Genomic DNA, 27279 nt, shown 5'->3' with positions numbered 1-27279 from the left:
TTTAATTGACAAGTTTTAAATTATGAGCCAAATTTATAAATTATCTTAATTCTATTTTAATTGTGATGTTTGTATAGATGTTTTTTATCTGGCTGTTCACCGCCCTGAGTCCGAAAGGAGAAGGGCGGTATAGAAATGCGAATAAATAAATAAATAAATAAATAAATAAATAATGGACAGAAAATTAGAGAAGAACCTTAGAGAATAATTTTTGTATATGATTACTCCTGCAACACTATTATATGTGCCGAAATGGAAAGATATTCACAGTGGAGGAATGGCGAAGTGAAAGAGGTGGCAAAATTAACATTAGAGAAAGATCAATTATTACATTTATTAGTGACTTAAACTCTTTATGGATTTTTTTGCTGTAAAAAAAATGAACTGCTGATTTATGGATTTGATTCTTAGAAGGGGCAGATTATGGAAAGAGGGAAGTTATGATGTAACCTTAGAGAGGGTGAAATATACTGTATTTACATTTATAACTGCTGTTATGAAGATCAGAATCTATTCCTTTATTCCTTTTTCTTTGTTTTCTAATTTTTTCCTTCCTTCCTTTTTTCATTTTCTTATTCCTTTTCTCTTTAATTCAAAACATTGTATTGTTTTCCTTCTGTTGCAAACTTCTTTAATCAAAATTTCATTTTTTAAAACAAAGATTGATAAAGGCCTTTGAAGCCCTTAGAAGAAGCACCCCCCCTTCTGCCGAGCAGGGGCCTGGTTGGGTGACTCCACTTTTCTCAAGAAAAAATATAGCCTACACAACAGTATAGCTGATTTCTCAAATCAACCAGCCAATTGAGACAGCTCAGTTATAAAGATTGGTCACTGAGTAGAAAGAAATGGCTCAAAGCAAATCATGTGGGAGGAGGAGCAGGAGGAGCAGGAGGAGGAGAGACGAGGAGGAGGGGAAGGAGAAGGAGAAGAAGAGAGACAAGGAGGAGGAGTCACATCTGACCTCAGAAGAGTTGTTCTATATAGTTGTTCTACAAAGAACAACTATTCTAAGATTAGATGTGACTCCTCCTCCTCGTCTCTCTCCTTCCCCTCCTCCTTTGTCTCCCTCCTCCTTCTCGTCTTCCTTCTCCTTCTCCTCCTCCTCGTCTTTCTTCTCTTCCTTTTCCTCCTCCTCTTCCTCCTCCCGCCACATCATTTCCTTTGAGCCATTTCTTCCTACTCAGTGACCAATCTTTATAACAGAGCTGTCTCAATTGTCTGTTTGATTTGAGAAATCGGCTATACAGTTGTATAGGCTATATTTTTTTTCGTGAGAAAAGTGGGGTAACCCAGCCAGCCCTCTACTCGGCAGAAGGGGGGGGCTTTTGTGCATCGTTTTGCAAAATTATACAACATTCAGTTGAATTGGTTAGTTTTCCTTATAACCATTAAACTATAGATAAGGCATGCCCACAATCAGAGAACTGGCAGGCATTGATTAAAGAGGCGACTTTGCTTAGAAGTACAACTTAGTACTACAGAGTCATGTGAAACCTCAGATTCTCAAGCATAACTTTAAAGGACCATCTGACTCCTTCTCCTTCATATTAAGACCCACATCTCTACTTTCTGCTTACATAAATGCTGCAGAAGGAAACAAATGATGTGCAAGCTTTAACTGCACAACATAAGCCAGTGTGAATGTATCTGCTATGAAATTCTTCCATTTACTTAGCAACCCAAGGGAAAAGAGCAGAGGCAGATGGTTTTCAGAATCAATGCGCTCCTCCTTTTAGGCAATTTCTGCACTAGCAATTTGTAGCCTTTTCTAGTCTCATCCAAAAATTGTTCAATCAAAATAATATTGATGAGAAAGGGTTTTATATCACTTTGGGGATTGCTAGGGGTTTCTATGAAGTCATTAGTGGAAAAATGGCCAACCAAGAGGAAGAAACCAGATGTAGTAATAAAAATTGTACAGTTTTGTGTAATGTTTAGAAATGCCTCTTCACCAAATCAACATTCTTTAAATGCAACACCCATCCTACAGCTTCGCTCATTTTTCACACCAGGAGTGTCATTGCCTGTGTTATTCTGATCCTTGTAGGTATCAATGCATCATGGCATCTGAATACCTTTTCCAAGATCTGAGCCACTTTGAGAGTCAACAAATTCAGAGTCAAAACTTCTATATGATTAGTAGAGGGCTCTGAGTACAGTAGAGTATAAAACAATCCAATATGGTTAGCTACTGATCCCCATGGCACAGATAACAAGAGAATCCAGTTCAAAGGTTTAAGGGTTTAGTTCCTGGGAGTTTGATTGTTTATGTAAGGAACATATTCTTTCTTCCTTTCTTTCTTTCTTTCTTTCTTTCTTTCTTTCTTTCTTTCTTTTCTTTCTTTCTCAATCCGTCCATCTGTTTGTCTGTCTGTCTATCTAATCTATCATCTATCACAATAGCACTTAGACTCACTGTATATACAGTATCACTTCAAAGTGCTTTACAGCCCTCTCTAAGCATTTTACAGATTCAGCATATTGCCCCCAACAATCTGGGTCCTCATTTTACCTACCTCGGAATGTTGGAAGAGCTGAGTCAACCTTGAGCCAGTGATGATTGAACTCTTGGCTGTGGGAAGAGTTTGCCTGCAATACTGCATTCTAATTACTGTGCCACTATGACTCTATCTCACCTGTATTACTTTTTTTATTAGATATGGTGAACATATATAATATTCACAGAACATAGAACATAGAATAACAGAAATGGAAAGGACCTTAGACATCTTCTAGTCCAACCCCTTACTCAAGCAGGAGACCCTTACCATGCCAGACAAGTGGCTGTCCAGTCTATTCTTAAAAGCCTCCAGCAATAGGGCACCCACAACTTCTGAAGACAAGCCATTCCACTGGTTGATTGTTCTGTCAGAAAATTTCTCCTTGGTTCTAGTCTTTGATTAGTTTCCGTCCATTGTTTCTTCTCTTGCTGTCTGGTGCTTTGGAAAATTCCTTCCTCCTCCTATTTTTCCCCACAGCAACCACCTTGTGAGGTGTATTGGGCTGAGAGAGATGGACTGGTCCAAAGTCACCCAGACATCTTTCATGCCTAAAGCAGGACTAGAACTCACCCTCTCCAAATGTTTGGCCCCAAATCACCCTAGTTTGTTGTGGGACTAGAACGCACCATCTCCTGGTGATTGACACAAAGTCATCCAGCTGATTTTCATGTCTATGGCAGGACTAGAACTTATCCTCTCTGGGTGTTTGGCCCAAGATCATTCAGGTGGCTTTCATGGTTAAGGCAGGACTCAAACTCACAGTGTGCTGATGACTGGTTCAAAGTTACCCAGCTGCCTTTTGTGCCTAAGGCCAGACAAGAATTCATCTCCCAGGTTATAGCCTGGCATCTTGACTACTAGACCAAATTGATATTCAAACAATATAATCACAGGTTTTTAAGTGCTATTAATACTTTAATACTCCTTGCTCTAGGATTTCCACTCAAATCATTACTGATTTCCCTTGTTTATAGATCTTCCCCTAAAGAATTGACTATAAAGCAGAACATGTAACCTTTTTATTAAATTGAATTTAGCCCACATTTTAGCATTCCTGAAGTTCTTCGGCAGATCTGGGAATATAATGGCTGAAAATATACCCAGATAATACATTCACTTCATCCCCCAAAGATCCTAATTCAATGTATCTTATTGTTTTATTCCTGTGACCACCAATACAGAAAGAATCTGAAAAGAAGGTAATATAATCTTCTTAATAAAGATTATATAAAAGAAAAAGTCTTTTAATTACCATTTAAACTGCCCTTGGCTTATAGAAACCAGCACCCCACAGAAGTCCCTCTGCAAATCTGATTCGTACTTTGTCACAGCAGAGCTGATAGCAATTATCAGATAAATGTTTTCAAGTGTTGATTCTATTGTATATTAATGATTAAAGAGCCTTGGTAGTACAGGGGTTTAAGGCACCCTGTTATTAAGCTGGTTATTAAGACCAGCTGCCTGCAATTACTGCAGGGTTCGAATCTCGCCAAGGCTCAAGGTTGACTCAGCCTTCCATCCTTTCTAAGGTAGGTAAACTGAGGACCCAGTTGTGGGGGCAATAAGCTGACTTTGTATAAATATACAAAAGGATGAAGGCTATTGCTGAGCACATTGTAAGCCACCCTGAGTCTTCGGAGAAGGGCGGCATATAAATCAAATTTAAAAAAAAATAATTATATACATATATATATATATATACATACATAATAATATACAATAATGTGTATATGTATATGTATATGTATGTATGTATGTATGTGTGTGTGTATATATATATATATATATATATATATATATATATATATATATGTGATATTTTTGTAGTCAGGGTTTTTTCCTACGTAGATCAAGTTGTTAAATGGCCATAGTGGGATGATATCTCAAATCATCACTTTCAAGCTTGTCAGACATTTTGTGTCTACATTTTGTCAGACTACAAAAATATCATACATTTGAACCTATGAATTAAAAAGAATAAATATTTGACCTTTACAGGGAGGAGTCATAAAATATGGGTGTGGCTGGCCGATGAAGTCCAAAAAGACAGAAATAGTGCTATCCCAGTCTCCCATAAGTCTCAGAACAAACAATACAAAATGTCTGACAAGCCTGAAAGTGATGATTTGAGATATCATCCCACTATGGCCATTTAACAACTTGATCTACATAGAAAAAACCCTGACTACAAAAATATCATACATTTGAACCTATGAATTAAAAAGAATATATTTATATATATACATATATACACATTATTAGACAAATGTTCATAAGTGTGGCCTCTATTAAGGGGAGACTTCAGGGTGGTAAAATCACCCCACTAAAAGTTTAGAGATCAGATCCTTTCTATAGATTCTGATCTATTCCATTCCTTTTTAACAGAGATTATTTACTAGCACAAAATTACCCTGCATTTTTTCCTCATTTGTTTTGATGAAGGAATTTGCTTTCAACATTTCTTCCAAAAGAGAATAGAATTTTGGTGAACACATTATATGAACTCAAATTCAATTATCCTTTGAAATTTAGAAAGTTCTACATTTGGAATAGACTTCTGCAGTCATAAAATGTACACAATAATGTTTATCCTTCTACTAGTGTTACGAACACATAAATCAGTTGTAGATAGCCCATAGTGGGACTATACCTTAATAGTAGTTGTATGCAACTTTAATTAAACGTTCTCTGGTATAAAAGGCATAAAAAGATCTTGGAAATCTCTCATATTATTCACTTAGAAACTGAAGGAGCCTAAGACCCAGAGCTCAGAAGAATAGAGAAAAAACACAGTTGCAGGTTATGGGAAGATCTAGAACTTAATCAGGATGTTCCAGAGCATCCATCAATCTATGTGAAGAAAAAGATTGTAGGAAGAACAGGTGAAGTGCCAAAGTTTCCTCAGCTATTTTAGTTTATTCAGGAGCCATTTGGATTGTTAGACTAGAGATAATGCAATTTAACTAGTTTAGATAGAGGGCTGAAATCCAACATCTCACGATGGTCAATTGGAGATGTCCCATTCTGGAAACATTTTCATCTTGTGTGCTTCTGTGAGAATAGCAATAGCACTTAGACTTCACAATGCTTTACAGCCCTCTCTAGGTGGTTTTGTTGGGGGCATATTGCCCCCAAGAACCAGGGCCCTCATTTTACCGACCTCAGAAGGATGGAAGGCTGAGTCAACTTTGAACCGGTAAAACTCGAACTGCCAAACTGCTGTTGGCAGTCAGCAGAATTAGCTTGCAATATGCATTCTAAGCACTGTGCCACCACAGCTCTTACTGAAACTACCAGAACTGTTACTTAAATCTGTAAAACTGATTACCTGAACACAGGTCTGATCTGTGCTTTGACTTTGTGGTCACTCTTGTGCACAGAACCCTTTTACTACCTTGATTGGCTCTTGGACTGTAGAACATAGAATCATAGGATTGGAAGGGACCTTGACGATCTAATCCAGGGGGTTCTAATCCAACCCCCTGCTTGAGCAGGAGACACGATACCATTCTGGACAAATGGCTATCTAGTTTCTTCTTGAAAATGTTCACTGAGATTCCACAACTTCTGGAGGCATTGTTTTCTCTCTCGGGAAATCTCTTCTTAATTCTAGTTCTAATTGTCTCTTTAAAGAGTGTTGCTACAGATTGATTCTATATTTGCTTCACTTCCTAGCTGAAGCTTAGCTTGAAGGAAAACATGGCAAGTCTAACTGGCTTGCTAAACACTGTGATGTGCTGTATGATCACAGATAGCCATTGTACTCAGAATAGATAGATGGAAAGAGATGGAGGCATGAGAAGAAACTGTATCTTCTGCTGTTATCCATCCATTGGAAGCCTTGCACTTCATCAGCTGGTCTTAGGGAGGGGCAAAGCTGTCAAAAGGGATGTATTGTAATTATTCATATCTTCAATCTGGGGTGTCTGGGGAGGGGGTGAAAATGATGAAATGTGCCTTATTGACATCATCAGGCCCATACTATGGCTTCCAGACCTACACCATATGTCAGGAAACAAGTATGTAAAGTTAATTTTTAGTAACGAATAATTAATATTTTATCTTTGTTGTTTGTTGTTGCTAAGTCATGTCTGACTCTTCAGGACCCTATGAAACATGACATGTCAGGTTCCCAGTCTCCCAGAGTTTGCCTAAATTCATGTTCATATTTTATTAGTATTAATCAATTCATATGATGAATTTATTTTATATAATTGTGTCAATAATAAATTGGCACAAATTAAATTTAAATTATTTTGTTGACAAGTGGAGAAACCATTAGGATCTACCACAGTCCCAGGCAGACTTAAACAGGATTGAAGTAAACTTGCAGAGAATTGCACCATATCTCTCTTTGAAAATAAGAATGCCTGCATGCACCCCAAATATGACAAATTTGCATGTTGCTTCTCTCCTATTGCAACAGCAATTTTGGTTCACTCTTATCTATTTATTCCCTTTGGACAAAGAAGAACTGTTCGAAAAGCCTGTGGCAGCCATTTGCAGGTCAGAGAAAATCCACACCACTCTGCACCTGCAAGCACAGTATTCGAGCCCTTTTCAGCACCTTGGATAAATGGATGCATTTCATTCCTTTTGTCACACATCAGGATAATCCTTTGCTGGCCTTGTAAGCACATGGAAAAATCCTTCTGCAATCGTTGGGGAAATGGTTGAAGCCCTCTTGTTCTGTTAGATCAGGCTGAAGGATGACTTTGCCCGTGTTCTATAAATACAATTTTCAGCTAGAAAATGCAGCAGCAAATCAGCGGAGCTGCATATTAAGAAAATGAAATAATAGCACCGGAAGAAAAACATCCCTGCAAAAAAAAAAAAAAAATCTCAACTGACTCATTCTCTTTGATGAATGAGAATGGGCATTTGACATCTTTTATTTTCCAAGGAGAAAAGAGTTTCAGCAAATGTTGCATGCCGGAAGCAATTATTGTATAAGTCAGAGTGTGGCTCAAACACTCTGGGGAGATCATGAGTGAGCTGGAGTTGTGCCACCATTTTTAAAAAACCTATCAGGATTGCACAAGCAAAAGGGAACACTGTCCAAACTTGTCAGGCTTAATTAAAGATTACAATTATCATTGATTAGCTTTATAATTGATTGAAGTTTAAAATTATCTATCGAAAATCAGTGAGGAATTTACTTCTAGCCGTAACCTAGCCCTAGTGATATTCATTTTAACTCCCTCTCTTCTTTTCTGGTACAAACGAATCTCACAATTCCTAAACACACCCTAAAACTGCATTGCAAAGCTAACAAAAATGTCTAAATCTATTAATTTCTTTTACTGTACTCCTATGTCTGAAATATTCTACCTTCCAAATCCCTTTAAGCCCAAGTTATTGGGATTTTTTAAAAAAGAACCATAAGGCTGATGATAAAAAGAATAGAATAATGTTTTCTTTGTTTCAACCTTTATTCATTTCCCCTGGTGGGATAAATCCAGACCTATTTGCTGAAATACAGGTGAATTAGAATCTGTTGCTGCCTGTGGGGATAACAGCATTCTTTTGTGGACAAGGCTGAAAACAAGGCTAGAACAAGAGGGCTCCTATCCAGACTTGCAAAGATGCAATTTAAAAAAAAAAGATCTTTTACACCTGTTTGACAGGACCTGCAAGTTTGGAAGATGGAAGCCATGTTCTTTCTGTAGAAGACTTCTGTTAATACTCCATTTGCTTGCATGGCATGTGAGCAGAACATCTCTTTCAATTGACTGCCTGAGCTTCTGTAACTAAGTAATTGCTGCAGTGCAGAAGAAAATTGAAGCTGGTTGGGCTACAGCCAGGCAGCTAGATGTGTCAATGGGGAAGTGTTGCCAAATGTCTCTTTGGGGACTTGTTTATTTATTCTGCAAGCTGAAAGACTTTCTTTCTCTCCATAATTTATTCCCTTGTCATTGGTTGCTATTTGGGGCTTTAATAAATAGCTGCCAAATTTGGATAACTGGACAGACAGATAAATGAGTCTGCATATGATCTAGGGTGTGTGTTCACACATATCTATACTTACACACAAACACGAAAACACCCTCACACCTATTTCATTTATTGTCAAGTGCTGTTTGCCACTGTAACACAATTTTCCATAATAACACACACTCTATAGCCAACGTCTGTTAATAGTTTCATTTTCTATACAATGTTTCTATTACCCATGTTGAGAGAATCTAAACTGAAGCAATTTCTCACCTGCAAAATATCTCCAGACAAGATGTAAATTGCTTACCTGATGTTTTTGGGAAGGAGAGGAGAAAATTATCCATAGTTTTATAAGAAGGATGGATGGATGGACAGATGGATGGATAAAGATCATCATTTTTGATGCATGTTAAGCAATAGTTTTCAGACTTTTAGGTGAGATTTGGTTACCTTGCCTGTCCATTCCATGCAATGCATTCATAAAACTTATAAAAACTTTTCAGGACCAAGAACAGCTCCAGTTTGAGATAGTGGAATAACCTTGGGAGAAATTGAGATGGGAGAGTCTTCCTTTTCTCTGAAAACATCTTATATATGGGTGTCCAACTTTGGCAACTTTAAGACTTGTGGACTTCAACTGCTGGCTGGGAATTGCCAAGGTTGGACACCCTACTTTAGTAGCATACTTATTTCATTGACCAGATTATGAAGTTGAGTTCTTGACCCACTAGGAGCTTTATTCTAATGAGCGTGGCATGATATGATAATCATAACACTATGTGAAGAAGAAGCTAGATTGGACTTTGACATGAAGATGGACACTTTCCATGTTCAGCAACAGTTGATATTTATGGCTGAGAGGAGATTGATACAGTAACTTTTTATTTTTAGAAAAATATGGAGAGAACTGTAATTCCTCTTATTGGGATTGCCTGAAATAGTGAGTCAAGCCATTGCTCATACAACTATCCAATAGAAAATAATATTAGTAGCTCAGGGTTAAACTGTGTGGTCCTTGCCAAATAATCTGAATATCAAGTTCTTCTCAAGCTTTCTAGTATATGTAGGCTTGTCACAAACATTGCAGCTAAGTTTGGGCTATCTGATCCCTATTAAAATGTTTTCCTTATCTATAACCCTTTTATTTCTTGATCCTCTCTAATTCTCTTCAGAAGCATTTCTAAAGTTAATATAAATAGAAGTGGAGATGTTTTAATCATATCTGAAGTTTATTTCTACAAGAGTTGACAGAGAGACTTAATCTATGACTTTGAACTCGACTTCTCTGTTTTAAGTTTGATACTGAGGTATGATTGGATCTAAATAAGCTTAATGGAATCAATCAAATCACCAGATGGGACAAAAAAGCTATCCTTGAATTCTACTGCACAGATTATCTAAACAATGTTTCATCAAACTCCACTGCTTTTAAATCAGTTTGCAAAAGATGGATTTGCCATTCCTCAATTATCAAGACAAATAATGATATCCTGGATTTCATTTTCCTGACTTACCTATCACTTTACAAAGTTTGATTTGGGGGCACCAGTGGATTTGGACACAAAAAAGTACAGGGCATGTAAATTTAGACAGAGACAGAGGGGAGAGGCTGAAAGAATAATTTTGGCGATAAGATTTGCTTTTTGAGGGACATTTCAGGCCAATCAATGGGTTGAAGGCAGAATGGAGGCTCCAGCAAGAATGAGGTGGGGGATGATGGTGGGTAATATTAAAAGAGGTTTGCAGTAAGAAAGGTCAACAAAAAGCTATTGCAGCAGATTTGGCAGCAGGAATAATGAGCTACTTCTTTAGAATTCTGTACAAGAAATAGTCCAGCTATAAAGACTAGAAATGATGAATTGACATGAAGTTCCAGTTTAGAGAAAATCCTCACAAAGTTCCTTGTTATTATTACAAGGAACCCAAAAGACTCAAGTAATAGAAGTGTTTAGATGTCAGAACATACACAGTTTGGCCAACATCTATTTTTGTGAAGCCTTACATATTACAAGATGATTGATGGAAGGGACTGTCGAGCCCCAGCCCCAGCCACTCACGGGACTGGAGGGGAGGAGGTTACCAGCTGTTCGAAAGGTTCACATGAGAGGCGGCTTGTCACACGGTCTCAGGACGGCGCAGCACAGCACAGAGGACGGCGTGGAGCAGAGACCGAGGGCGCGGCACTCTCCTATGACATCAGGGAAGCGCCGGCTTTTTCACCACCGAACTGCTGTTGGGAGGGGTTTTGCCTTTAACTGCCGGATGGTGGTTAGAGTGGGGAAATATGTATAAATAGTGCCACACATCTTTCCTAACTGAGCTGCAAACAGCCGTCCAACAGGATCCATGGTTAGCACAGAATCAGGCCTTGATAACCATGCGGGACGGCTTAGGATGGAATGGAGACCGGTTATACATCCCGGAAAGTCTTCGGGTGACCATTCTTTGCCGATGTCATGATTCCAAACCAGCAGGAGATTTTGGGTTTTTAAAAACGCTTCACTTAATCAGACGGCAATTTTGGTGGCCACAGATGCGAGGTGACATCGACCAATATGTAAAAGGATGTCCCATATGTGCAGCAGCCAAACCATGGTCCGGAAAACCGATTGGGTTATTACAACCAGTGGCTGACCCCAGCCGACCATGGGAGGAGGTCGCTATGGATTTCATAGTAGACCTCCCTACCAGCAACGGTTACACTGTCATATGGACGGTAGTGGACTTATTTTCAAAGCAAGCCCATTTTGTACCTTGTCGTGGTTTGCCCTCTGCCTGACGGTTGACAGAGCTGTTCATTCATCATGTATATCGGTTGCACGGGGTCCCCAAATGAATTATATCGGATCGGGGTGTTCAGTTCACTGCAAAGTTTTGGAAGTCTTTCATACACAGGATAGGATCCACCCAGGGGTTGAGTTCAGCATTTCACCCTAGCACCAACAGAGCTGTGGAACGTGCTAACGCCGCTGTAGAATGCTATCTCCGTTGCTATGTGTCATACCAACAAACCGATTGGTCCGATCTTATCCCTTTCGCAGAGGTTGCGTACAACAACATCACCCACCATAGTACAGGGTTTTCCCCCTTCCAGATAGTCTATGGTAGAGAGTTCCCAGCCATACCAGAAGTAGAACCTCCCTCGACGAATATAGATACGCCATCTGGATGGGCAGACAAGATCCACCGAATCTGGCCAGGTGTTAAGTCCGCTTTACAAAAAGTGGCGGAGGAATATAAGGCGTATGTTGATAAGAAAAGAGCAGACCCAAAACCATTTGCAGTGGGGGACCAAGTTTATCTATCGACCAAATATTTACAGTTATGAATCCCAAGCAGGAAACTAGGTCCGAAATATATCGGCCCATTTCCTATAACGCGTGTTATCAACCCTGTTACTGTGGTACTTAAATTACCCTCGCTACTAGGTAAGATACACCCTGTCTTCCATAGTAGCTTATTAAAACTTGTTACTGTGGATAGGAATACTGGTTCAGCCGGACCACCAGGACCGGTCCATACAGATCAGTATGAAATAGATAAGGTCTTAGATTCCAAACTCCGTAGGGGCCGACTACACTACCTAGTGCACTGGAAAGGTTATCCTTTAGCACAGGCCTCCTGGGTGGCAGTACCTGATGTTCATGCCACCCATTTAATTAACCGATTTCACCACAAGTATCCAGATAGGCCAGGACCATCAGGAACGGTATCCGCTGTGACTAACATCTCTGTTTTGCTTTCCTCAGGTGGACTCCTGGTAGAGGGGGAGCCGCCTGTCGAGCCCCAGCCGGGTCTCGCCACTCACGGGACTGAAGGGGAGGAGGTTACCAGCTGTTCGAAAGGTTCACATGAGAGGCGGCTTGTCACACGGTCTCGGGGCGTCGCAGCACAGCACAGAGGATGGCGCGGAGCAGAGACCGAGGGCGCGGCGCTCTCCTATGACATCAGGGAAGCGCCAGCTTTTTCACCGCCGAACTGCTGTTGGGAGGGGTTTTGCCTTTAACTGCCGGATGGTGGTTAGAGTGGGGAAATATGTATAAATAGCGCCACACAGTGGTTGCGTGTAGCGCTGACTTTACACTTATGATCCAGCTTGTTCTTTTTTGCTGGCCGTGTTGCTGAAACGACCAAAAGTAAAAAGCATTGCAAATCACTCTTTCGTCTGGTTCTTTTGTTGCAATCCGGGCTGGCTGGGTGACAAGCCGAGAGGGACTTTGGAGTCTGAATACTCAGAGGTCTGCTAGCTGGGTCGCTCAACATGGCGCCTCATTTGTCATATGCCTAGATATGGTTCCTTAGGTGCCCACAAGCCTCCATAGCCCAACTGATTTGAATTTATGTTGACTTTGGATTAAAACCAAAAAAAAAATAGGGACACGGCAAGCAAAGTGCAAATCTTAAGCATTATATGTTATTCCAGAGACACCCTCCCCCCAAAAAAGCATTGTTTGCAATTTAAAAAGGTTGGTATCTTGTCTGACAATGACACCCCACAAAAAAATTAAAGCTAGTGTGACAGAGACCATCTTGACAACTGGAAGGAAGAGCATGGAATAATTTGATCTCTTTATCTTCAGGTTTTATGGGTGTTTGGTGATTGGCCACATCCTCCATTTTGTGAGATGGCCCTTGACTTTTTTGGATTCTAAATGTGGCTATTCAGGACCTCTAAGATACAGGAACTGCAGAGAAAATACACTTTGTGCAATTCTGGTGAGTTCCTATCATTTAGTGTAGATATTGTTAGGTTAAATGGACAAACAAGCTGATTCACTGTAAAGATATGTTGCATGCTTTTGTGTTGAATCACATTTACCAGCATTATCACTTTCTGCTGGTAAGTCTGAATTGGATCTGACTCTAAAATGACTCATATGACAAGCCAGGTTTTCTCCCTACCAGTCAGGAAATGTCTTTCTCTGTTCCAAATGCCATGATCCTGCCTTCCTCAGGTGAGAAGGACAAGAAGGATCAGGAGGAGACATCTCAAGAGCCAAATGCAGTCTTTCCAGACCTGAGAAATGATGCTGAGACAGCAATTGGTCTCACCATTCCTGGAGCCCCGGATTCTAATCATCCCCCAGGGACTTCCTCCATTCAGACTCCAAAAACATTATTAGCTAAACCTAGAACGTCTAACAATACCTGCCTCTGGTAAGGGAAGGCCAAACCAGACTAAACCTCATGGTAGTAACTTTTTGAGAAAAAGCAGGCCTCATCTGTGCTCTGGGTATTTAAACAGCAAAAGTGGTGGAACACTATTGATCTATGATAGTTATCCCATTCAGCTCACTAGAATGTTTATAGCTCAAAAATCTCTTATTTTGTTTCGGGTTTATCTCTTGACTTTTAAACTTCTTTAATCCTTTTGATACTTGTCCTCCAGTAATCTGACTTTGTTGTTTTTAACTTGGAGTGGATTTATTGCAATAATACCTCAGATAAGAGTTGCTGGTCAGGAGGCTGGAGATTAAACCAGTTTTTTAAAAAATCAAGGTCTGCATGAAGTTCCTAAGCTCAAGATCAAATTTCTTTCTTTCTTTCTTTCTTTCTTTCTTTCTTTCTTTCTTTCTTTCTTTCTTTCTTTCTTTCTCTCTCTTTCTCTCTCTCTCTCTCTTCCTTCCTTCCTTCCTTCCTTCCTTCCTTCCTTCCCTTCCCTTCCTTCCCTTCCTTCCTTCCTTCCTTCCTTCCTTCCTCTTCAGAACTATCATACTAACTCTAGCATAGGAAATATAAACCTGATACATATAGTTCTTGACTTACAACCATTCATTTAGTGACCATTCAAAGTTATAATGGCACTGAAAAAAGTGACTTATGACCATTTCCAGACTTACAACCATTGCAGTATGCAAAGCAAAGTCAGATGGGAAAGCCAGATTCATTCAACAAACGCATTAGTAATTTAACAACTGCAGTGATTCACTTAACTGTGGCAAGAAAGGTCATAAAATAGGGCAAAACTCACTTAACAACTGTCATGCTTAGCAAGGGAAATTTTGAGCTCAATTATGGTTGTGAGTCGAGCATTACCGGTATACTTGTTTTAACATGACCCTGTTCTGTCCCCGTCCCCACACACACACAAACAGCCAGCCGGGGGTTAAAGAATTACTTGGCATACACAAGGTTCGTTATCAGGAACTTGGCAGCAATACGATAACCGTCTGCCAAGTGCTTTACTTCAAGAAGAGGGAATATTCCTCCACCAGATAATCACCAACAAATACACACAGTTTTCAAAAACAGTCCAGCTCAAACATGAAACCTTCAGCAGATTCAGGCGTTGTTCAAAGTGACTAGCCAGAAGTTAGCTTTGTCCGTCACAGAGTCTAAATGGCCATCACACTCTCTTATATAGCCTGTGGGTTGTGGTCCAGTGACTCAGCTTAATCCCTGGCACGCCTCCTCATCTGCTGCAAACGTTTATCTCGCCTTCATTGGCGTGGATCCAGGAACGACGTATCACTGTCATCGCTGTCATCGGAGACATCTGGCTCCTGGCCAATCTCCTCTCCCTCGGCAGACACCTGAGGCATAGGCAGAGAGGAGGGGCCTGGAGAGGGAGGCCTGGCCGGCTCCTCTCCTTCATGTAGGGAGCCTTCTTCCTCCGATAAGATGGGCTCGGGGGTCGGAGCCACAACAGACCCTAACATACAGAGAACAATGATTCTAGCTGTTCAATTGTGTCCAATTCTTAGTGATTCTCTCCATATATACTGTCCTTGTACACCTTCTTTCAATGTTTTACGCTCTACCTGGTGTCGACCTGGAAAGTACCCATCGTGTTTTTTGGCAGCCTTGTTTCCTTTTACTTCTGACCGTTCTGAGCATAAGTGCCTTTTCCAGTGAGTTGGAGAACATGACATGACCAAAATAAATAAGGTGGAACTTTGTGATTTTGCCTTCCAGTGATACATCTGGTTTTATACGCTCCGGTACTTGCTTATCATCACCTTTGCTGTCCAAGTAATGCCCAGGAGACTTCTCCAGCAACAAAGCTGGAACAAGTTGATTTTTCTCTTGTCTATTATTTTCATGTCCAACTTAAGTTCCATTTATTAGAGTAGGCATACTGGCACATATGGGAAAACCCGAATTTGAGAGTTCTGGGTTTTCCTCTCAGTAAATCAAACCCCCCAAAACCATCCCCTCACTCATCAGTCCATCACATGGTCCAATCACCATCCGTCCCATCTCGAGACATCACTCCAACCACTCCTTCTCCAGGCAGGATTGTCCTGACCTTGACCAAAAAGAAGAATGCTATTTTGTCTAACTACATTCCCTCTACTAAATCCCCCCTCCTACTTTCCCATACACAAGAAGGTGGCAGCGTGGAAGCTTCCATTGCTAATATGGCTTCCAAAGCTGACAGGCGCCCCCCGCCCCCGGAGGAAAAAACCACACCCCCTTTTGTAATGAGGTGATCCATTCTGTTAGGGACATGGAAGTGGGTGGCTCTCTAGGAAACTCAGGCATCAGTACAAAATCCATGTTTCCCCCCCCCAAAAAAGACCCCACCTTATATTTTTTTGAACCCCGAAATAAGGGCTTGGCCTTATTATCGGGGGGGGGGTCTTATTATTTTGGGGGTGCAGGAGAGAGCGAGCGTGGCCACCTCATGGCTTCTGCTGTGTTGCGCTGCTGTGGCAGGGCAACAGAGCCACTCATCAGTTGTTCACTGGGGCAACCAAAGAATCTCCCCAGCGTTCTTGGCACTTACTCGTCATCCATCCATCCATCCATCCCCCTCGCCTGCAAACTCCCGCCCTGCTCCCACCTCTCTGCCGGGCGCCTGCCCAGCTCCCTTTTCCACAGCACCCGGCTCTTTATTGAGGGGGGTGGCATGTGGGATGGGGGAGAAGCAAAACATGTGGAGCGAGACGGGGCTCGCTCCTCTTGTCGTCTCTTCTCCCCCCACTTGCCAGGGCCGGGGAGACGTGAGACACGCATTTTACCTGCCTTGCAGCTCTGTCGTATGTTTCGCCATTGTCTGCAGGCAAACACGTAAACAAACTTCTCGCGAGTTCGAGAAGTTTGATTGAACTTGCGAGGTTTTTTTTACCCTACGTGTTTGCCTGCAGACAACGGTGAGACACACGACAGAGCTGCAAGGCAGGTAAGACATATTTCATGTGTCCCCAGCTCCACCCCTCCCCACTTGGCACCCCCAAATTGCATCCAATTTGGGCAGGGCAGGAAGCCATGCCATGCCTGGTGAGTGGGGGAGAAGAGACGGCAAGGACAGCAAGCCCTGTCTCACTCCATGCATCTCACTTCTCCCCCACCTCCCTCAATAAAGAGCCGGGCACTGTGGAAAAGGGAGCCAGGTGGGCACGGGCTTTGGGCACCTGGGAGTCACCTGTCGGAGAGGTGTGAGCAGGGTGGGAGTTTGCAAGCGATCACTTCCCCTTTGCCTTCTCTCCCAAAAACGGTCCTAGGGTGCAGCCACTTTTGCAGCAGGAGACTCGCGTCTCACGCTGGCCTTCCGAAGGGTACCATAGCACCAGCTATCCACAATTTGTTAACCCTTATTTCGTCCCGACCCACGTGGCCCAGTATGGTCGGGATGAAATAAGGGTTAAAAAATTGTGGATAATTGCTGCTACAGTACACTTCGGAAGGCCGCCGCGAGGCACATGCTTGGCTTCCTGCTACAGAAGTGGCCGCAATCCATGGCAAAAATGGCTGTGCTTGCTGGAGGGCTTATTTTCGGGGGAGAGCATATATTTATTTCCAGCCCAAAAATCAGGCTTGGTCTTATTTTCGGGACATGTCCTATTTTCGGGAAACACAATATATACCGCATTATTGTAAGCCACTTCAGTGAATGGTAACAATTTCACCCAGTTCTTTTGTTGATAGTTTACATAACATCTGATGTATTGGATCCCCTTGGCTGAGGATAAGCCCCCATCAGGCAACCACTCTAAGACCACCAACAAAGGGAATAAGAGCCCAACGTGGTGTCCTGCCGGTTGCCATTTAATTGCTCCACCTCCAGCCATACAAAGCCAAATTGCATGCAATCCCCCTTTTTTTAGTCCAGAAAAGAGATTTTAAGGAAGGGAAAAAGGAGAATTGAGCTACTGCTGGTCTTTCATCTTGGGGAGATGCTTAATACTGATTGAGCTCTTAGTGATGGTGACAGTGAGAAAAAGGCAAGTGGAAATTCTGCACAGCTGCTTGGAAATGGCAGGACCAGCCTCCCCAGACAGCTTCTTTGTGCTCCAAGAACTGTCACCAACAATTTGCCCTTGCAGCTGCCAGATTGCACAACGGGGTGGGGGTGGGGGGGAGGAACCACAACCTCCATCAAAAGCTAGAAGTTAGAGAAAGACAGCAGAGGATGGGAAGCAAGGCATTATTAAATGAGCTGGAGAATTTTTATTCCAGGATCTCGATATTGTCTTGGATGGAAATAATCTGGAGGGTCAATGCTTCTCAAGACAGAGACAACCTTCACAATATCAGATTGGGAACTTCGAGAGTCTGCAGCAATGGCAAAATTAATAATATCCTTATAAAATAGAAGTTTAATTAAATACAGCTAAATAATGGTTCTCATATATACAATGCAGCACGTTGCAATATATATATATATATATATATATATATATATATATATATATATATATATATATCCACTTCTGTGGTAGGTTTCAAATTTTTTTACTACCGGTTCTGTGGGCATGGCATGGTGGGTGTGGCAGGGGAAGGATAATATAAAATCTCCATTCCCACCCCACTCCAGGGGAAGGATACTGCAAAATCCCCATTTTCTCCTGATCAGCTGGGACTTGGGAGGCAGAGAATAGATGGGGGTGGGGCCAGTCAGTCTTTTTACTACTGGTTCTCCGAACTACTCAAAACTTCCACTACTGGTTCTCCAGAACTGGTCAGAACCTGCTGAAACCCACCTCTGAACCACTTGCTGTCTGTCTTATAAGGGGTCCTGAATGCCTACAAATATTGTTGGAGATAAGTCCCTCAAAACATATGTGCAGCTCATTTGGAAGAATGTTCATCCTTAAAAAATAAATGTGGAATGCAAACTGTCTCACTAAGAAACTTTCCAAATGTTACTGTGTCCTGCCTTAATACAACAGCTCTCAAGGCCAGATGTTTAACTGCTATTACACTGCAAATTTCACCATCCCAAGCCAGAATGGCCAATAGCCAGGGATTTTGTCATTTGTGGTTAACTGTTGGTTTAATCTTCATCTTTTCTTTTCCCTACATTCTTACTGGTATTTTTCTTTAGCAATGGCTCAGAATCATTCACCACAGGGATCATAAACTCCAGAGATGAAAACTTGATGGATTCCAGACTTTTTATTAGAAGAATGATACCCCCCAATGGATTATTGGGACAGGGAAAACACAATTGGAACTTCTAAAATAGGCACCTGCACAAATCCTTTACAACCTGAGCAGGAATGGAAATTCACAGAACCATCTATCTATGTGAGGAGTCACAACCTCTTTTGTATCATTCTGCTGCCTGCTGTTTTTCATTTTTAAAACGTTCAATCATTTTCACAGATTCAGTCACAGTTTCAAACTGGGAAACTGTTAGCATCTTAGAGCAAGGTCACATCCCCAAATGCTGGAGAATTACTGGAAGGTTGGCATTCAGACAAATCAGGGATAAGCCCCATGTACACACCATTCAAAAGAAACAATAAAGAACCTAACAGGGAAACAATAAGACTAGAACGCATCTCCTCCAGCAGCCAACATCCAGATAAGCAGGGATTAGCACAAGATAAACAATCAAGCAGAAAACAATACTCTAATCAAGGACCACCAAGGAGGGAGCCATACCCACAACAATGGTAGGGCAAGCCATTATATTTAAACAGGCAGCAAATCTCACACTAATTCACACTGATGATGCTATCTAGCTGGGTAATACATCCACAAGCAAATAATCAAGCTCAAAATCCCACAAATTTAGAGAGAAAAAGAGAGAGAGAGAATGAATGAATGAATAAAAGAATAAAATTGAGATAGGGGAAAAAACTAGAAAACAGTAACCAACAAAACATGGTATATATAGAAAATGATTTAGCCTAATTTTTGCATATGTCATGACTATATGAAATAATATTGCTAAATCTTTCCATTTGATTAATAAAAAAGCCAAGTTTAAGAATATAAAACAAATATATGGATGGTACTGAGATTGCCTATGGGACTTTACAATCTTGAAAAATAATGTATTCTTTCCCTGGCATCCATAATTATTAATGTAATGGTAAATTCCAATTTTAGGGTATAAACACATTTTAAACCTCCCATAATAACCAATTTAAAGATATGAAAATAAACTTTAGCAGTGGTGTGATAATCCCAAAACATCACTTCCAGTTTAATGGATTTATGAGATAAGACCTTTTAGAAACTGAATCTGAGCTATCATATAAACATCAGAAAACATCTTTTGTTGAATGGATCTCAGCTTAAATTTATAAGAAATATTCATTGTATTCTTTAATATATTTAGCCATTGACTTGTTAATATGGGATACTCAGACCTTTTCTGGGTTGCCAACAATAAACCCTCCTAATTGCCATGTCCCCAAGTTTATGTAGGTCACTCAGTGCAGCAACAAACAATTGTATCTGGACTGAAAATATCTGGAAGTTCGCTAGGTGGCACTAAAGAAAGCATTCTATACTTCTTTGCTATCATCTACCGCCATGATGGCGAACCTATGGCACGTGTGCCAGAGGTGGCACTAGTGCCCTCTCTGATGGCACATGAGCCATCGCCCCAGTTCATCTTTGTTGCGCAAGCGTGCGCACCTGCCACCAGCCAGCTGGTCTTTGGGTCTTTGCCGCACATGCGTACGGGGTAGGGCACATACAGGGGGCCATGCATGCATGAACAGGGCAGGTCGCATGCAGGGGGCTGTGCGCGCATGCACGGGTGGGGTGCATGTGTGAGGCCTGCACATTGCATCTTGGGGGTTCGGGCATACGCAGGCACGTGCATTTGCATGTATGCGTGCGTTGGGCATTCGGTCTGGAAAAGGTTAGCCATCACTGATCTATCGACTTACTTGATTTTGCAGTCCAGATCTGATAATCCAATGAAACATTTGGGACCAGATATATTTTACCCACCCCTGTGTCTGAATTTACCACTATTAATGTCAGGTACAAGTAACCAGAGCCACTCATGAATAGCTTAAGTCAGCAACTTTATTGACTTCTACCTATATTACAGGAATCTCCCCTTCCCTGGGAACAACCAAATAAGATCTCATTGATCTTGGCAGTGGGTGACTGGGTGGATTATAAAGTGGCTTATCCCTCTTGTGGCTGTGCAAGGACTCAAGGCTAATTTCCTGCTTGACCCCTCCTTCTAGTCTGGCTGACACTTTCCTGATAATTAGTATGCAAACAATAACACTGTCGAGCCCCAGCTGGGACTCGCCATCACTGGGGGCCTGGGGGACAATTGAAGCGCCCATCTGAATGCCTAGGAAGGTGGGGACAGCTCCGCGCAGCAGCCAGCCGAATTCAGCATCGAGCGACACTCAGCCTTGACGAGATCGGCGCAGCTTCCCGACTCTGAGTTGCCGGCGCTGTCCTATGATGCTGCGGCAGTGCTGATACCATTGGCGGGTGGGATTGTCAACCCGCTGAACAGCTGATGTGGGGAGTTGGGATTTGAGTGCTGGATGATAGTTTAGGAGCTGGGGAGGAAATAAATAGCGCTGCACGGCAGTTGAGTGCAATGCTGACTTAAACCCCGTGATCCGGCTTGTTCTGTTCTTGCTGTGCTGCTGCTAAACCTTGATTAAACTATTGCCACTTGACATCATTTCCTGGTTCTTTTTGACGGCCACGGACTGGATGAGAGACAGAGCCGAGAAACACTTTACTAATATTTAAGATGAGTAGTTCAAAGATGTGCAGATCCTAGCCATTTATCAATATAGACGAAGGTTTCTTTCATTTCTTTTTCTCTTTCTTACTTGCAAAATATAAAAAGAAATCAGAGAGGGAAAGGCAATCTCTAATGATTACAAAGGCTCTAAGACAGAGCCCCAAAGCACAATGAAAAACAAAGAGGAAAAATTAAAGAGCATATTAATGTCAGAAAGCTAAGCAGGAACACATGTAAAATGGCATGTGGAAAAGACCTTGGAAGATAAACTGATGAGATGCTGCCAAGGAGCATAAGATGTTATAATTAACTATAATATGTTAACTATAAGATATTAACTATAACATCTATTCTATTGCAACTCTATGATGCCATATTATGGTGATTTTATAATAGTTTTACCATAATGTTTTATCATACACTGTATTGCCCACACACTTTACATACAGTACATATATATGCTGATGTTTTATTTAAACTTATATTTGTGTTTGTACATATAATGTGTTTTATTAGAGTTGCATATCAGTGATTGCATGATTTCTATAGATGCCATACTAAATCAGGGGTCTCCAAACTTGGTAACTTTAAGACCTGTGGACTTCAACTCTCAGAATTCCTTAGACTGGCAGAATTCTGGGAATGCTAGCTGGGGAATTCTGAGGGTGTAATTTCACAAGTCTTAAAGTTGCCAAGTTTGGAGACTCCTGTACTAAATAAATAAATAAAAGGGAGGATAAGAGACAGCATAGTCCACAGCTGCATAGTGGGAGGAGCAAGACACTCAGGGAGGACCCTCCCTAGGTTATTAGGCTGTAAAGATAGGAGATTTGTACTTTTAGGCTTGCAAGATTCTGTTTATATAGCTTTACAATAAAGTAGAATTTTTCCTGTCTGGTCCACCTGTTAAAGCTGGAAGCACATCATTGTAGCTGCCTACAATAATTGAAATTTGACAGTGCCATTGAGAGGAATAACTAAATAGCGAAAGACATCTCACAAGGTTTCAGCAAGCATTAAGCGATGCTAGGTGAGTGGTTTCTAATCCACAGTCAAAACCCATTGATAATATTTTAATTTGAGCCTTTGATATTATAATCTGCAGATTACCACAGTGGTCAAAGTATATGATAGCTGTGTCAATAGCAATAGAACTTAGATTTATATACCGCTTCACAGTGCTTTACAGCCCTCTCTAAGCAGTTTACAGAGTTAGCATATTGACCCCAACAATCTGGGTCCTCAGTTTAATGACCTAGAAAGCATGAAAGGCTCAGTCAACCTTGAGCCGGTCGGGCTCGAACTCCTGGCAAGTGGGGAGAATTAGCCTGCATTACTGCATTCTAACCACAGCTCCTTGTCACAAGGAAAAGGATGAAATGCTTCCTTACTTTTAGTTCATGACTGCTGAGTTCTACAAGGGCAGGGATAGATCCTGGCCCCTCCACAGATATAACCTATCATCCTGATCCTGACAGATATCATAACTATCATCTTGGTAGAATCATCACATAACAATAACATCCTTGTTCCTCCTTAAGACTGAAAGTCATTTAAACTTTCCACAATGCCCCAAAATTAAGTTTGACCTGAAACATTGACATTACAAGTAGTCCTTGACTTACAATTATAATTGAACCCAAAATTTCTATTACTAAATGGGAAACTGAGTTTCCCCCCCATTTTACAATCCTTCTTGCCACAGTCATTATGTTAACCACTGCAGTTGTTAAATTAGTAACATGGTTGTTAAGTGAATCTGGTTTTCCCATTGGCTTTGCTGGTCAGAAAGTTGAAAAGAGGATCACATGGCCCTGGGACACTGCAACCGTCATAAATAGGAGCCAGTTGCCAAGCATCCGCATTTCGATCACATGACCATTGGGATGCTGCAACGGTCATAAATGTGAAAAACAGTCATAAGTTACTTTGTTCAGTGTTGTTGTAACTTTGAACGGTCACTAAATGAATGGTTGTAAGTCGAGGATTACCTGTAGATTAATATGTCAGTTCTGATGTTCCTCATGAGATGGTTGTGCTCCAACAATAATAAAAGATGGTCTCCGTGGCAGAGACATGGAGATCAGAAGAGCTGGATTCATTTTCAGATAAAACAATTGTAAAAAAACTGTTCTGAATTTGGAGATTCCACAATTTCTCTTGTGTTTGAAAGCTAAGCCAGTTTATATGTGCTCGATAGTAGTATATCTGAAACTGCAGTAAAATTAAGTCTTTCCCTTAAAATATTATAGCTCTATAGAGAAGTTTGTTTCCCCATGGGGAGAAAGCTTTGTTCTATATTGGCATTGGTTTGTTCTCTGAGCTTGCAGTGTAGCTTCTGAATGTTTCGTCACCAGCTAACATCATCAGTGAGACTTCAGTTGAAGCATCTTGTTTCAGTTCTCCTCCACTTTTATTGATCTTCTGTGGTCACATGGTCAGTTGAAACAAGACTCTTAACCGAAGTCTTGCTGATGATGTTACTTATCCTGGCGACGAAATGTTAGGAAGCTAAACAATAGGCTTGGAGAACAAACCACTGCCAACATCTACCACTCAAGCTACAAATATTTTCTATCATTTCAGGTTTACTCTATTCCTGGCTTATCAGCTCCAGCCACCTTAGCAAATCCCAAAAAGGAAAGGTGGCTTAACTGCTTTGCAAAATTCCTATTCCTAGGAACCATTCAGATTTTTAAAAATATATAAAACCAAACAAATTCACAGAATAAGAGCTAATGACAAGGGCAGAGTAAAATATAAGATTTTTTTTTTTCCTTTTCCGTTGGTTTCGAATTGGAGCAAGGAGATTTTTGTTACTGCATGATCTGTGACAGCCTAGGGAGAAACAGTGATTAAATTACGCTCTTTGCTTTTTTTAGTCTTAGCTTTTGAATTAGTAAATGTGAAAATTATCTTTCCTTGGCTTTTTCGGGACTGAGAAGCAAAATCTGCAGCACAGAGAAGCTGGCTGAGCAAAAGCCTACGGTTGTGCTTCAGGGAGATATAACATTTGAGTCAAAGAAGAGGCAACTTCTAAAATAAGAGCGGTTTGGAATTTTGCTATTATGAGATTCTGGAGATGTAGTTTTGCTTATTTCTTGAGTTGATTTAAACTGAAGCAAGGATTAGTGTCCCATTTCCTGGATTGCCTTATCCACGTGCAGAATTTATTTTACATTTCTGCTTAAAGAAAACAGAATTTTGGCAGGGGTGAGGGAGAGTTCATTGACATAATATCTATATACTACTAAAATTGCCATTTTGTTTGTCTGTTTGTACCCTCATGTTAGCCCAAATGGTGCATTACATTGCAACAATTTTTGAATTAAGGTACCTAAAAACTGCTAACTTAAAAATGCATAAACAAAGACCTATTACTGCTATGGAATTAAAATTTCAAGGATTTTCAGATCAGTTTTATTTGCAAATAAAACTTTGGCATCTTGTAGCATCTCTCTGATCACATGATTTTGATTTCCAATGTTCTCTGGGTAGCTTCTCAGAAGCAAGGTCATTGGGGAAGCCAGCAGAAAGTCAGAGATCGTTCCTGCTTCTGCTGTTTTTTTGTTTGCCTGTGGTCTTTCTGTTTATCTGTTTAGGTAAGTAAATATTGACTTATTGTTGAAGTTCGTGTAGAGCACAGTGACTCACTTGGTTAGGATGCTGGGTTGGAGGCTAGCAAGTCCATGTTTGAGACCCAAGTGAGGGTCTTGCTGTGAGGCAAGGTGAACCCCCATCCTTCGCTCCAGCTCCTGCCAGGGACATGAAAGGAGTTCCCAACAGGGTGTCCCCCAGGCAACAGTGATGTCACTGGCTAATCCTTTCAACCTAGAAATGCCTTGGTGCTTCTGACACGAGAGTGATGCAATGCTATTAAAGTTGCACTACTATTATTTTTCTGTCTATGATAAATACTCTTATGATGATCAGAGGACCATCCAATATTGGGATAAAATTGCAAAATTCAATCCAACACAACTGTAGAGTGACCACACACACACAAAGGTTGAGGATGTATGTGGTGATTTTATTGTCTTACATAGTGACATTATATAGTTTGTTACTTTCAAGTTACAGTGTACTTGGCAGCATCTCATTGGCTACAGAATCTTCCAGGTAACTAGAGTCTTTGGTTAACCATTACTGCTTTGCTTAAGCACTTATAATGTTAGACTTTAATTAAAGTCTAATACACATATATCCCATTTCCTCTCCTGCTGTTCCTCTTATTTACAGAGTTAGGGTCTTAATGCCAACGTGCAAATAACCTTCCTTATCTGAGGTTTGCCATCCAAGATAGGAAAATCCTTGCACATATGCAAACTGCAGCCCCCTACACACAACTACGAGAATTACAGCAACTAAACTATTTTAAATTGAGAACCAATACATCTTCTACTACTTGAGGTGGGGACTTCTTGATTTTCTTTCTAACTGTTTTTCTAGTTCTTTTTACTGGAGAGCTTTCAGATGGCTCTTTACGTAATAGTTTACGTAATAGTTTTTTGAATTTTTCTCTAGCCTGGAAACTAATTCTTCCTCCTCATAGAAAGACAGAGACTTTCTATGACAAAGACAAAGAGAAGAAAGGACAAGTATAAAAATTGATCTCTAAAAAACGTATGTATCAGGATTCCAGCTCACACGGAAGCATTCATGTTGGCTCATATTGCAATCATTTGTATCCATGGAGACTGGCCTTTTAGTCAAATCTCTGCCTCAACATGGAGAAGAAAACAGGTTGCTTATGATGCCTTCTGTTCTGAACTCAACATGGAAACAACAGCCTTAACAGGGCTGGGGTGTCACTTCAATGCTTATTGGGGGGGGGCATGAAATGCCCAACCTTTGTGATATTAATAAAATGTCTACCTTTATTTTCCTGATAAATATTTGATGTAATTAAAAAATGCCAGTCACATAATCTCTATGGTCAGAATACAACATCAACTGAAGTCCCTTTGTTACGTTGGCCCTTTTCAACATTCTTGGCTTAAAACAGTAACACTCACACACAACTCTTTGTGATTTGTGCACAGATATTTAAAGGAGCCCTTGTGATTCATTAATTTCTGATCCTTGCCAGTATATTTTAGGAGCTGCCATGTGCTATAAATAAGTGCTCTGATGTGCAAACTCTTCTGTGCGTATGTTTGACATTTCAAGTAACAGGTTGTTTCTCAAAAGTACATGTGAAATGCACCAGCCATCTATTCTCTTTCTCCCCCTGCCCCTGGTGTGGAATCTTTTTATATTGACTGACATAAAATAGTGCAATAAACACAATTTTGACACAGAGTTAATTCATATGGAAGCTCGGTCATGTTTTAACTCAGGATTTCAAACCTTCTGCGGTATCTCCCCCCTGCCCTCCCCCAGCTTCCCTCACACTCGCAATCAGTATTTAATGCTCTCCCTGAGCAGTCTTCATTTTTATTTGGCATTTTATTTCCCCATCGTCTCTGTTTTAAGCATTTATCCCACAATGCATTAAAACCTTCCCATTGTTCATTGATCCAAAGATATTTAAAGGTAATCCCTTAAGTAAACCAGGAAATGACTTACCCCAAAAATGTTTCTGTTTGCCTTTCATTGAGGTTTCTTCAGCAGTCTTCAGCTGTTCTACATAGATGTCCCTTCCCTTCCCCTTCCCTTCCCACTCCTTCCTTCCTTCCTTCCTTCCTTCCTTCCTTCCTTCCTTCCTTCCTTCCTTCCTTCCTTCCCCAACTCCAAATGTGAATAAACCCTCTGTCACTCTCAAAGAGAAGCATGTTTTGGTCTATCCATTTGTTCAAAGACAAAGAATCTTGGGCAGTGTGAATATATTGATGTGAATGCATGGATCTTGAATTTTAGTCAATCAAAGGCTAGGTTATAAATCTTAAAAGCAAACAATAATTATATGGCTCATGCTAGTTCATTGTTGAAAAT

The 27279-nt window shown here is 40.8% G+C and overlaps 1 protein-coding gene across 8 annotated transcripts in view; it reads right to left on the bottom strand.

Moving 5' to 3' along the window:
- Positions 1-27279, bottom strand: part of DCX (doublecortin) — a 130139-nt gene that overhangs the window by 44660 nt on the left and 58200 nt on the right. The window lies entirely within an intron of this gene.

The sequence above is a fragment of the Pantherophis guttatus genome, chromosome 12 (assembly GCF_059756535.1).
Source record: "Pantherophis guttatus breed Tessera chromosome 12, ASM5975653v1, whole genome shotgun sequence".
Taxonomy (NCBI): Eukaryota; Metazoa; Chordata; class Lepidosauria; order Squamata; family Colubridae; genus Pantherophis; species Pantherophis guttatus.
This window is presented reverse-complemented; position numbering and strand designations above follow the sequence as displayed.